The following is a 10,530-nucleotide window of genomic DNA, read 5'->3' on the forward strand; positions in this document are numbered from 1 at the left end:
CTTGGCCAGCTTGGTTATTTCAAAACAAAGGTTGTACATCCTTACATCTGGCAAACCAAGGCCTCCCCTATCTCTTGGGGAGCAAAGTTTACTCATTTTGATCCTGGGTTTTTTACCTTCCCAGAGAAAGTCCTTTATCATCATATCATATCTTTTGAAATATAATCTGGGATATTCATAGGTATCATCATTGATATATAATTAAATTGTGGTGCAATTACCATTTTAACATTAATTTAATTAACATATTAATTTTACCCCATAGTGAAAGCTTCAGCTGTTTCCATTTGTCAATATTATGTTTTATCTTTGTCAGCAATGGATCATAATTTAACATCATTATTTCATTTCAAGAGTTCACACTTAGATATTGCTTGACAGCTGTAAGCAGGTTTGGCATGCTGTCCCGGGAGAGAACCCTGAGCTCGGAGATAGTTGAGCCCAGGGCTCCCGCCAGGTCCATAGAGCATGTGAGGGGAGTACGAGATCAGGTGGTTCTCGAGAGCTCCCCTTTTTGTAAAGGAGAAAAGGAGGAGAAAGGGGTGGATGGGGGGTTTCTTCGGAAAACGAAGATAAGGGAGTAATATCTAGCTAGGCTACTTATAGTGGGTTAGGATAGATCTGATTGGCTAACTAATGAGTGTAGATAGGTGGCCAGCTGCTGTCAATTATATCACGTGCTCCTCTCGAAATTAGTTTAAAAACTTCACTTCAAGAGTTCACACTTAGATATTGCTTGACAGCCGTAAGCAGGTTTGGCATGCTGTCCCGGGAGAGAACCCTGAGCTCGGAGATAGTTGAGCCCAGGGCTCCCGCCAGGTCCATAGAGCATGTGAGGGGAGTACGAGATCAGGTGGTTCTCGAGAGCTCCCCAAATGCATGAAGCTCGGGACAGCAGCCGTGTATTCGAAGAAACTCCCCAAAAGGCTTGAAATGCTATATCCGGCTGCTGGATATAGTTATTTGAAAAAGAAAAGGTAAAGAGGGCTCCTTTGGAGCAAAGGGTGAAACAGGTTCCTGCGGGAACCCGAGCAGAGTTGGCTTGGGCTGTGAATACTCCTGCTTGAGTAGAGACTCGGGGAGACCCCTGCGGGGGTCAGAGCCATGGGGTGGGCGGGAATCCTGCTGGAGTCATATAAGGGAAGGGGAAGGAAGGACTCCGGCTGGAGAGGGGGGTGAAGGGGGGCAGGGGGGGCGGGGACTCCGAAGGAGTAATTTGCTCGAGGAACACTCCTTGCGGAGATAGAGCTGGGAGGTGTCAGCACTATATCTAATTATATATTTATATGAAACATATAGATATATAAATATATAATGGGGTAATCTAGGGCCTTGGGGGGGGCGTTTTTACTGACTCTTGCGAGAGTCGAAGCTCTTGGCTCTCCTGTGGGAGAGAGAGCTGTATGTGCCATCTCCAGCTGGAGTCGGGAAAAGGAATGGTCGGTGAAGCCCCAGCTGGAGGGTGAAATGGCAGTTGGGCGATGACCCCTGCGGGGGTCCGGTGCTCGGGATTAACTCCGCGGGAGTTAGAGCTTGAGGGTGACAGCACTATATATAAATATATATTTATATGCGTGGGTGCATATTTATATACATATAAATAAATAAATTAAAAAAATAAAAGATAAGTGTGAGAAATAAACAAAAATAAACATAAATAAAAGCTAGGGCCGGGGAGGGTCGGTGACATGACTCGTGTCACAGCTCGGGGTTGGGTGAGCTATTTAGCTGGCTCCAGTAGGAGTCGGGAAAGATGAGGGGGAGGTGAAGACTCTTACTGGAGGGTGACGGGCGGTATAGGTGCTCTTGGGGTGTTCCTGGTGGAACAGAGCGTGAGGGTGACAGCACTATATATAAATTCATATTTATATGCGTGGGTGCATATAGATATAAATTTATATAAATAAAATCAAACAGAGAGAAAAATAAATGGTGCTATACTATATGTCATTATGGAATGACATATAATATAAAAAGCTAAGGCCAGGGCAGTGAGATGATTCCTGCGGGAATCGAAGCTCGGGGTAACGCCCCTGCGGGGGCCAGAGCCATGGTGGGTGGGGGGGGGGGGTCCTACAGAAGTTAGAAAAGTTGGGGGGCAGTGAAAACTTCTGAGGCAGCGGCCGGGGGGGGGGGGGGGGGGGGGGGGGGGGGGGTGGGGGGGGTAGGGTTGACAAGGGGGCCTGGGCAGGGAGAGAACTCCTACTGGAGTTAGGTGAGTGAAAAGGGGGAGAAGGCTGAGTGCAAATCAGCTGGAAGGAAGAAAGGAAGTTAGATGGCTGGGTCATGCCCGCGCCCTTGGGAGACTGGGTAGTTCCTCTGCCCTCGGGAAGCTGGTATGGTTGGGTCGTATTCTCTCCCTGGACTAGGCCCATGTCCTTGGCCGCTGGGATTACTGCGTCTGCTGGTGAGGGTCCTCTGGGCTTCCCTGAGATGGCTGTGGCTGAGTCAGATATAAGATTTGAAGGCGTCGGGAGACCACCTTCCTAGTGTATGTGTTGTTACGATAGCCCTTGTGTGCTGCTGTGGTGGTGGCTCCAATTCTGAATGAGTGACTGGATTATGAATCTGGTGGGAAGCCTGAATAGTCCTATGACTTTAAGGTGTTTTGAAACCAAAAATGGTATAGAACGGAATGTGTGGATGTGTTGAGCAGTGAGAAACTGATGAAGTGTTCTGGGGTAACTTAAAATGTATAAATGAATGCTGACGCAAATGGTGTATGCTGTGGTTATGGGATTATCATCTCAAAAGGAGAGATGGAGTCAGCTGCGGCTCTGCTTCTGATACCAGTTTCTGAAAATAAAGCAAAAAGAGAGTCAGCGATTTCCTATGCAACTAGGAACATGTACAACAGTAATTTTTTTTTTTTTTTTTTCCCAGAATGTATTGACGATATTGCCCGTTAGAAGCGCATTGGCGGCCCCGATAATATAATATATAGGGGGCAGCATGTGTAAAAAGAATATACTGAGGATGAAATTGAATAGCTAATAAATGAATGGCTTCTATTCCAGCGCTTAGGAAGGAAGCATAAGCAGGTCGCATGCTTTAAGCGCCACCTGATGGTTACAAACCTTTATGAATTCTTTTCTGTTAAACCAGGAGTCACCAAACATGGTACCGGTGGGCACCAGGTAGCCCACGAGGCTCTCGTGTGTTGCTCACAGGCCTGTTTTAAAATAGCTCGCCATAACGCCGCTTACAAGTAAGCTTTCTCTAATATAGAAGTAATCATTTAGAAATGTAAATATTTGCAAAGATAAATAAAATAGTGTTGCACATTGATATATTAATTACAGAGTATTTCCTACCCTGTTAAATCATTGTTGGTAACTTTAAGAGAATCATAACATGATCAGTGACTTCACCTGGATGAATATTATTAATTATTACCAAAAACATAAATTATAATTATAAGTAAATTGAGCAATTTGTTATTTGAGAAGTGTTTATCAAACTGGTAGCCCTCCACGTTAATCGGTGCCTGAAAGTAGCTCTTAGTTTCAGAGGTTGGTGACTCCCGTGTTAAACGCTAAAGACAACGTTTTGAAGAAAGCTGAAAACCTGTAACCATTGACTTTCACAGGAAGGAAATAAATACTAAGGAAGTCAATGCGGCTGTCCGTAGTGCCCAGCCACAATTCATGACACTTCGTATTCTGCCGCGCCGCAGAGCGCTATTGTATAATTGATTAGTTTATTTGATAAAGTATGAATGCGTGAGTCTGGTGTGCATTAATCTACTATTCTCTGTCGTAAGCGCGCCGCGTCACCGCGCCGTCGGCGCCTCTGGTGCGCGACGCTCTTCAGGCAGAGTTTGTTACGGCCAAGATCGGATTTAGATCATTTCTCTTCTATTCCGGAGATTGCTGCTGCGAGATGAAGTTGGTGAGTGACGAAAAGGCATCCCTGCGGGATAATGCGCATGTGTGTTTGATGTTCTAAGATGGAGAGCAGTTTATGCTTAGCGTGATATTTCTTCCAGAATATAAAAGGGGACTGATTTATCGATTTATTCAAGTAGCTTATTAATGCTTGAAATTCTATCACTCCAAATTGATGCTTAAGAATTCTATAGAAGTGCTTAGGCCGGAGGTTCTTCCGCAATGAGAATGCAAATATTAGAAAACCGGTCACTAGTTTAGCTGGGGGATATTAGAGAGAGAGAAACGGGGAACTTGTAGGTGAATTACGTGCAAACGCCGTAGTTATTGACGAAATCCAGCGGATCGTTTTTAAGCATAAATGTGTGGGCTACTTCTGCATCCGAATGTTAAACGGACTACGAAATATAATTGTGACCTCCGATTGCCAGAAATCGGGTGGCAGGTTGGTTTATAACGTGATAATTTAAGCATATTCATCAGGCAGAATCATGCTGTTAAAGCTGAAAAAGGCAGAATTATGAGGAGATGAAAGAGCCGTTATTAGACGTTTTTAGAAACGTTCTAATGCCCATTTCAGTAGGGCTGGTATGGATGTGCTTAACAGGGAATTGCTCTGTGATTTCTGGTGTAGTGTTGGTGGACGGCTAGTGAGGTTGTGGGAAGGGAGCGCCGAGATCGGCTGTGCTTCAGTAGACGAAACCTGGAATGAGAAATTCAGAAAATTAGGTCAGTTACAAACGTAATTCAGTAAAAGCATAAACATGTTGACAAAAGTCGACAAGCAATTTCTGTTTTCACTAGGCTTAGCACTTGGCTGACTGCGTATGCACCGCCGCAGTAGCTGCGAGCTTGTATAAATTAGAGGGGAAAAAGCAATGATACGCAAGGTAGAGGGGCGGGGTGCGTAGTCCGTAGGTGGTAAGGATCGCTGAAAGAGGAGGACTGGAGTGTGTACTGGATTCGGGAGCTGCAGGCTGGAAGAGGTGAGGTGGGATTCCCAAGAGTTGCTTTATTGTCCGGGAGATTGGTTTTATCCGTGTTTAGAATTATGATTGCTGCAATATGTCCAAATTCAATATTGCTTTTTAATCCTTTCCTTGATTCTCCGGGGAGGCGGAGAGATTGCGGGTTTAATGTCTGTTTAGGATAGGGGGTGTGGCAGGAGCGTGTTATGTCCTGGGGGTGGCAGTGAAGATGTGGATTCGCAAGTTTTTTGGGTTTAATGCAGCGGCTTTGAATTGTGGTCCCGGCGTCTAGGAGTTTGGAGGAGTTCAGTGACAGTCGTTGTTGGATATGAGAGAAGCATGATGATGCTGGAGAAGGTACGTAGCGGAACTGGGGATTGCATTGTGATCTGGCTGGAGTGGATAGGCCTACGGCCTCTTGTTGGAGCCTCGGTCTCGAGCTGACTTTCATGCTGGGCTGGTTGTTGTTAAGACGGGGCTGGTGTATCATGGAGCGCGGAGCTTTCTTGTATGTAGCTGCGCTGATGCTGTTGTGATCTCCACCGCCGTCGCTGTTGTTGTTGTTGTTTTTTGTCATTTTTTTTTTTTGTAGTTGCTGACGATGATAATAAAGGTGGTGTGGAATTGTAGTTGAAGGATAGTAGGAGATGTGGAGGATCCGTTTGTCCGTGAGTAACTTTGGAGGAGCTAGAGCGGACCTGTCGTTTGTTTCTTCGGAAAACGAAGATAAGGGAGTAATATCTAGCTAGGCTACTTATAGTGGGTTAGGATAGATCTGATTGGCTAACTAATGAGTGTAGATAGGTGGCCAGCTGCTGTCAATTATATCACGTGCTCCTCTCGAAATTAGTTTAAAAACTTCACTTACATTTACATTTACATTTAGTCATTTAGCAGACGCTTTTATCCAAAGCGACTTACAAATGAGGACAAGGAAGCAACTTACACAACTAAGAGCAGCAATGAATAAGTACTAAAGGCAAGTTTCAGGTCTGTAAAGTCTAAGAAGGGAAGTGTAAGTAGTTTTTTTTTTTTTTTTTTTTGTACAGTTAGTGTGATATTCAAAGAGGCAATTGCAGATTAGGAAGTGAAGTGGAGACTAAATAGTTGAGTTTTTAGTCGTTTCTTGAAAATAGCGAGTGACTCTGCTGTTCTGATGCAGTTAGGGAGTTCATTCCACCAACTGGGCAGATTGAGCGTGAGCGTGAGCGAAAGTGATTTTTTCCCTCTTTGGGATGGAACCACGAGGCGACGTTCATTCACAGAACGCAAGTTTCTGGAGGGCACATAGATCTGCAGAAGTGAGTGCAGATAAGAAGGTGCTAGGCCAGAAGTCACTTTGTAGGCAAACATCAGAGTTTTGAATTTGATGCGAGCAGCAACTGGCAGCCAGTGCAAACGGACTAGCAGCGGAGTGACATGTGCTCGTTTAGGTTCATTGAAGACAACTCATGCTGCTGCATTCTGGAGCAGTTGAAGAGGCTTGATAGAGTTAGCTGGAAGCCCAGCTAGTAGAGAGTTGCAGTAATCCAGTTTGGAGAGAACAAGAGCTTGAACAAGGAGTTGAGCTGCATGTTCAGATAAGAAGGGTCGGATCTTTCTGATGTTATACAGTGCAAATCTGCACGATCGAGCAGTTCTAGAAATGTGGTCAGAGAAGTTTAGTTGGTCATCAATCGTTACTCCAAGGCTTTTCACCATTTTGGATGCAGTAATGGTTGCCCCATCCATCTGGATTGAAAAGTTATGGTGTAGAGTCGGGTTGGCAGAAACTACAAGCATTTCCGTTTTTGCGAGGTTCAGCTGAAGATGATGATCTTTCATCCAGTGTGAAATATCCAACAGGCAGGCTGAGATACGAGCTGGAACCGAGGGATCATCAGGATGAAAAGAGAGGTATAGCTGGGTATCATCAGCATAGCAGTGGTAGGAGAATCCATGTCTCTGGATGACTGGTCCTAGAGATGATGTGTAGATGGAGAAGAGAAGTGGCCCAAGAACAGAGCCTTGAGGTACCCCAGTGTTTAGATGCTGTAGGTTGGACACCTCTCCCCTCCAAGACACCCTGAATGACCTGTCAGAGAGGTAAGATCTGAACCATTGTATAACAGTGCCCGCAACGCCCAGTGACTCAAGCGTAGATAGCAGGATCTGGTGGTTGACAGTGTCAAAAGCAGCTGACAAGTCCAGCAAAATGAGGACTGATGATTTAGAGTCTGCTTTAGCCAGTCTGAGATCCTCCACGACCGAGAGCAGGGCAGTCTCAGTTGAGTGGCCTTTCTTAAAGCCGGATTGCTTGTTGTCCATGAGATTGTTTTGAGTAAGAAAGTCCAGGACTTGATTGAACACTACTTTCTCCAGAATCTTGGCCATGAATGGAAGCAGGGATACTGGTCTGTAGTTTTCAAGTAGCGTATGGTCCAGGTTGGGTTTCTTTAGCAGTGGGGTTACCCTAGCCTGCTTAAATGTAGTGGGGAATAAACCAGAGTCAAGAGATGTGTTAATTATGTGAGTCAGTGTTGGTATGACTGCAGGAGAGATGGCTTGCAAGAGATGAGAGGGAATGGGATCGAGTGGACAGGTGGTTGCATGGCTAGATAGCACAAGTTTGGACACCTCAGACACAGAGAGCTGAGAAAAAGAGGTGAGTGTGTGTGGTGTTGGTGTTGTATCTTGCGTGTTTGTTGTAGGTGCAGCAAATTGAGCACTGATTTTTGCAGTTTTGGTGCAGAAGAATGTAGCAAAGTCATCAGTAGTAAGTGTGGAGGATGTGGGTGGAGGAGGAGGATAGAGGAGGGAGGAAAATGTTTTAAAAAGTAGGCGAGGATTAGTGGCATTGTTGATTTTCAGACGGTAATACGTCTGCTTTGCAGAAGTAACCTCAGCTGAGAAAGAGGACAGAAGAGTTTGGTATGTTAAGAGATGTGCAGGATTTTTAGTTTTCCGCCAAATTCTCTCCGCAGCCCGAAGTTTTGAGCGATGCTCACGGAGAGCATCCGAGAGCCAGGGTGCAGGAGGACTGGCACGGGCTGGCCTGGATGCAAGAGGACATAATCGGTCTAGACATGATGCTAGTGTGGAGCAGAGTGTATTAGTGGCACTGTTCGAATCAAGTGCAGTGAGTTTGCGAGATGGAGTTAAGAGAGTCTGAAACAATGGTGGATAGTCTATTGGGTGAGAGAGATCGTAGGTTTCTGCGAAAGGTAACCAGTGTTGGAGTGTGTGGCGGCTCAGGAGTAATGTGGATGTTGAGAGACAGAAGGAAATGATCAGATATTTGTAGTGGAGTTACTATTGTTTGATCAGTGAAGCAGTGTCGTGTGTAAATAAGGTCTAGCTGATTACCTGATTTGTGGGCAGCAGAAGTAGGTGCTCTTTTTAGGTCAAAAGAGGCAAGCAAAGTCTGAAAGTCTGCAGCTTGCGGTTTGTCAACGTAAATGTTGAAGTCACCTAGCACCAATAAGGGAGTGGCAAAATTAGAAAAAGATGAGAGAAGAACATCCAGTTCATCTAGGAAGTGACCTAATTTACCTGGTGGGCGGTAGATGACAACCACGTTTATGTAGAAGGGGTGGATAATGGTGACTGCATGGAATTCAAAGGAGCTGATTGTTGGCAGGGACGGTATCAGAGTAAATTTCCATTCTTTGGAAATTAGTAGTCCAGTCCCACCCCCTCTCCCTGTCTGACGAGGAGTGTGGGAAAAAGAGAAATTAGCAGAAAGAGTAGCATGTGTAGCAGTGTCCTCCGGCCTCAACCAGGTCTCAGTTAGAGCCATGAGATTATAGTCAGAATATGTAGCTATGGAGGTAATAAAATCAGCCTTGTTAACAGCTGATTGACAATTCCAGAGGCCCACGGAGAGAGAGAGTTGTGAAATAGTAGATACATGTATTGAACGAAGGTTGTGAGGATTACGCCTGCAGCGTACCTCCCGTGTTTTGCGAGTGTTAGTAACAACAGGAATTAGAAAACACATAATAAAAGTGCACTGACAACAAAAAAATAAGTGTACAGTAAAACAATACAGTAAAGTACTCAAGTGCTTTGTCTGTGTCTTTGCTCGGTGGAGTCGCGCAGGTAGAGTCGATGGTCTTTACCCTCGTCGGTCTTCACACGAGGCTGCCGCGACCGCTGCCGCGGTGAACTAGTTGTTTATATAACCCCAAAGCACTAGCTGATTGAATTCAGCTGGACACGCCTCGAGAGTCAAAACAAGGGCCGAAACTGAGGCGGACGACGCGAAACCGCGTCTGCGTTCGCTACACAAGCTCTTATAGTAACCAAGGAAACAGTGGCTAAACAACTTCTAGTATTATACACAACTGAAAGCAAGTTTAAATGTCCTACAACTTTACACAAACAGCTGGAAACAAGTCCTCAAACCATACACAACAACTGAAACAAATCTTAAATGTACTTACAGGCTGCTGGTCTAGATGCTGCTAAAGTGCTTCTCCTGCCGACTAATGCTAGCGTGCTCACTATATAGTGGTTACCTGGCGTTTGGACACGCCTCCTGAGTCAAAACAAGGGCCGAAACTGAGGCGGACGATGCGAAACCGCGTCTGCGTTCGCTACACAAGCTCTTATAGTAACCAAGGAAACAGTGGCTAAACAACTTCTAGTATTATACACAACTGAAAGCAAGTTTAAATGTCCTACAACTTTACACAAACAGCTGGAAACAAGTCCTCAAACCATACACAACAACTGAAACAAATCTTAAATGTACTTACAGGCTGCTGGTCTAGATGCTGCTAAAGTGCTTCTCCTGCCGACTAATGCTAGCGTGCTCACTATATAGTGGTTACCTGGCGTTTGGACACGCCTCCCGAGTCAAAACAAGGGCCGAAACTGAGGCGGACGACGCGAAACCGCGTCTGCGTTCGCTACACAAGCTCTTATAGTAACCAAGGAAACAGTGGCTAAATAACTTCTAGTATTATACACAACTGAAAGCAAGTTTAAATGTCCTACAACTTTACACAAACAGCTGGAAACAAGTCCTCAAACCATACACAACAACTGAAACAAATCTTAAATGTACTTACAGGCTGCTGGTCTAGATGCTGCTAAAGTGCTTCACTTAAATTCTGTGTCGATTTTATCCCCAAATATTAAATTTTTTTTGGAAGCCACTTAAAGCCAAATTGTGTTACTACATGTGAATGACAGGTTTTGGATACTGGTATAGCCTCTGATTTTTGTCAATTTATTTTTTATCCTGATACGTCTGAATATTGTTGTAATCTGTTCATTAATGGAGGTAAAGATTTGAGTGGGTCATAGGATAGTAATAAAATATCATCTGCATACAGCATCAATTTGTGTGACTTACTGTCTTTTACTCCCCTAACACCTCTAATGTTTGTGTCGGCCCGAATCATAATGGCTAGAGGCTCTAATATTATGGTAAACAAAAGGGGGGACAATGGACATCCTTGACGAGTACCTCTGGAGACAGGAAAAAACAGAGATACCTTGCCGTTTGTTATCACTGCTGCTTTAGGGTTTTTATATAATAAATTAATCCAGGATGTAAAAATCCAAACCTCGACAGGGCTAAGGCCATAAAGCCCCATTCAGCTCTGTCAAAGGCCTTTTCAGCATCCAGAGATATAGCTGCAATTGGAGTATTCTCTGAATAATTTAACCACATCAAATGCACCAGT

This window comes from Danio rerio, chromosome 7 (assembly GCF_049306965.1).
Source record: "Danio rerio strain Tuebingen ecotype United States chromosome 7, GRCz12tu, whole genome shotgun sequence".
In the NCBI taxonomy this organism is placed as follows: domain Eukaryota; kingdom Metazoa; phylum Chordata; class Actinopteri; order Cypriniformes; family Danionidae; genus Danio; species Danio rerio.